The sequence below is a fragment of the Bubalus bubalis genome, chromosome 1 (assembly GCF_019923935.1).
Source record: "Bubalus bubalis isolate 160015118507 breed Murrah chromosome 1, NDDB_SH_1, whole genome shotgun sequence".
Classification (NCBI taxonomy): Eukaryota; Metazoa; Chordata; class Mammalia; order Artiodactyla; family Bovidae; genus Bubalus; species Bubalus bubalis.
In genome coordinates, this window is record NC_059157.1 from 52,188,313 (window position 1) to 52,191,757 (window position 3,445).

The 3,445-nt window shown below is 41.6% G+C and overlaps 1 pseudogene; it reads left to right on the top strand.

Moving 5' to 3' along the window:
• Nucleotides 1-1,749: 1,749 nt before the first annotated feature.
• On the top strand, nt 1,750-2,199 carry LOC102391318 (annotated as a pseudogene).
• The last annotated feature ends 1,246 nt before the right edge of the window (nt 2,200-3,445 follow it).

Below are 3,445 nucleotides of genomic sequence, written 5' to 3' on the forward strand. Positions count from 1 at the left end.
ATACACAGAAGAACTGTACAAAAAAGATCGTCACGACCCAGATAATCACGATGGTGTGATCACTGACCTAGAGCCAGACATCCTGGAATGTGAAGTCAAGTGGGCCTTAGAAAGCATCACTATGAACAAAGCTAGTGGAGGTGATGGAATTTCAGTTGAGCTATTTCAAATTCTGAAAGATGATGCTGTGAAAGTGCTGCACTCCATATGCCAGAAAATTTGGAAAACTCAGCAGTGGCCACAGGACTGGAAAAGGTCAGTTTTCATTCCAATCCCAAAGAAAGGCAATGCCAAAGAATGCTCAAACTACAGCACAATTGCACTCATCTCACATGCTAGTAAAGTAATGCTCAAAATTCTCCAAGCCAGGCTTCAGCAATATGTGAACCGTGAACTTCCTGATGTTCAAACTGGTTTTAGGAAAGGCAGAGGAACCAGAGATCAAATTGCCAACATCTGCTGGATCATGGAAAAAGCAAAAGAGTTCCAGAAAAACATCTATTTCTGCTTTATTGACTATGTCAAAGCCTTTGACTGTGTGGATCACAATAAACTGTGAAAAATTCTGAAAGAGATGGGAATACCAGACCACCTGATCTGCCTCTTGAGAAATCTGTATGTAGGTCAGGAAGCACCAGTTAGAACTGGACATGGAACAACAGACTGGTTCCAAATAGGAAAAGGAAAAGCCTCCAAATAGGAAAAGCCTTCGTCAAGGCTGTATATTATCACCCTGCTTATTTAACTTCTATACAGAGTACATCATGAGAAACGCTGGGCTGGAAGAAGCACAAGCTGGAATCGAGATTGCCGGGAGAATTACCAATAACCTCAGATATGCAGATGACACCAACCTTATGGCAGAAAATGAAGAGGAACTCAAAAGCCTCTTGATGAAAGTGAAAGTGGAGTGAAAAAGTCGGCTTAAAGCTCAACATCCAGAAAACGAAGATCATGGCATCTGGTTCCATCACTTCATGGGAAATAGATGGGGAAACAGTGGAAACAGTGTCAGACTTTATTTTTGGGGGCTCCAAAATCACTGCAGATGGTGACTGCAGCCATGAAATTAAAAGATCCTTACTCCTTGGAAGGAAAGTTATGACCAAACTAGATAGCATATTGAAAAGCAGAGACATTGCTTTGCCAACAAAGGTCCATTTAGTCAAGGCTATCGTTTTTCCAGTGGTCATGTATGGATGTGAGAGTTGGACTGTGAAGAAAGCTGAGTGCCGAAGAATTGATGCTTTTGAACTGTGGTGTTGGAGAAGACTCTTGAGAGTCCCTTGGACTGCAAGGAGATCCAACCAGTCCATTCTGAAGGAGATCAGCTCCGGGATTTCTTTGGAAAGAATGATGCTAAAGCTGAAACTGCAGTACTTTGTTCACCTCATGTGAAGAGCTGACTCACTGGAAAAGACTCTGATGCTGGGAGGGATTGGGGGCAGGAGGAGAAGGGAACGACAGAGGATGAGATGGCTGGATGGCATCACTGAGTCGATGGACCTGAGTCTGAGTGAACTCCGGGAGTTGGTGATGGACAGGGAGGCCTGGAGTGCTGCAATTCATGTGGTTGCAAAGAGTTGGACATGATTGAGCGACTGAACTGAAATGACTCTGCACAGAAGTTAACTGATAAAGTGACAAGATACAGCCTTGTCATACTCCTTTCCCAATTTTGAACCAGTCCATTTCTCCATGTCCACTTACAGGTTTCTTAGGAGACAGGTAAGGTGATCTGGTACTCATCTCTTCAAGAATTTTCCAGGAGCTGATGACCTTCATAATGTCTGAGAATAAAGGGATCTCTGCTTTCCTTGAATTGGATAACCTTTTCAAATGGGTAGAGACCGTTCATGGAACAGCTGGCACTGAGGTATATGAAGACCTGAGGTATAAGCTGTCCCTGGAGTTCCCCAGGGGCTACTCTTACAAAACTCTCATGGTGAAGTTCCTCACACCCTGCTGCCACCCCAGCGGGGACACCCAGGGCAACATCTGCCTGGACATCCAGAAAGGCAAGTGATCCTCCCTGTGCGACATCAGAGCCACTCTGCTCTCCCGTCCAGAGTCTGCTCAGAACCCAACATCATAGCCCTTTGAACACATACGCTGCTGAGCTTGGGAAAAACACCCACAGCCTTTAAGAAGAGCCTGCAAAAAAACCACTCAAAGCACGTCTCCAGCCAAGAGTCCTGACCTGGGATATCCAGCTGTCCTTGTGTTTTCTTTTTATGGTTTTTCCTTAGGTGGTCTGCCCTTTCCTCGATTTCTGTACAGGACTCTGTATTTTTCTCTGCAGTGTCATTTTCATTTTATTTATGTTTTTTAAATTAAGTGTCAGGTTAAGCCCTTGTGATGACTATATTAAATAAGTACAATTGGGTTTTTTTTTAAAGAACTATTGGGAAGGATGTGAAAAAGTTGAAACCCCAGACATTGCTGGAAGGAATGCAAACTGATACAGTCACATTGGAAAACAGTTCCTCAGACTTAAGCATAAAATTGACCCAGAAATTCCTAGGTATACATCAATTTCTACTCCTACCCAAGAGAACTGAAAACATATGCTCCCCTCAGATTTATAAATTAATATCCACAACATTTTCATAATAGCTAAAAAGTGAAAATAACTCAAATGTCCATCAGCTACTGAATAGATAAAACTTGGTAAATCTATGTAATGGATTATTATTTAGTATGAAGTACTGACACATGCAACAACATGGAAAAACTGAAAACTTATTTTTGTAAGTGAAAAAAAAATTCAAAAGGCTACAGATTGTATGGCTACATTTATATAAAAAATCCACAGTAGGCAAATCCATAGTAACAGAAAGCAGATTAATGGTTGCTAGGGGTTGAAAAAGGAGGAATGATTGTTAATGACTACAATGTCTTCGGGGGGAGTAATACAACATTCTGAAATTAAATAGTGGTGATTGTTGCACAGCTTTGTGTATTTACTGAAAATTACTGAATTGTATACTCATTTCTTTCAACTTTATTGATATATAATTAACATACAGGATTGTTCAAATTCAAGGTGCACAACGTCTTGATTTGACACCACTTCTGTATTGTAAAAAGATCACCACAGCGGGGTCAGTTGACAACTCCATTACCTCACATTATCACCACTTCTCTTTTATGATGAGAACATTTAAGATGTACTCTCTTAACAACTTACAAGCATATAATATGTTGTTGTTTAGTTGCAAAGTCGTGTCTGACTCTTTGCGACCCAGTGAACTGAAGCCCACCAGGCTCCTCTGTCCATGGGAGTTTTCAGTTAAGAATATTGGAGTGGGCTGCCATTTCCTCCTCTAAGAGATCCTCCTGACCCAAGGATTGAACCTATGGCTCCTGTATAGAGGTTGACTTGCTTACCGCTGGGCCACAAGGAGAGCCCTTATATAATATGATACTGTTAACTGTAATCACC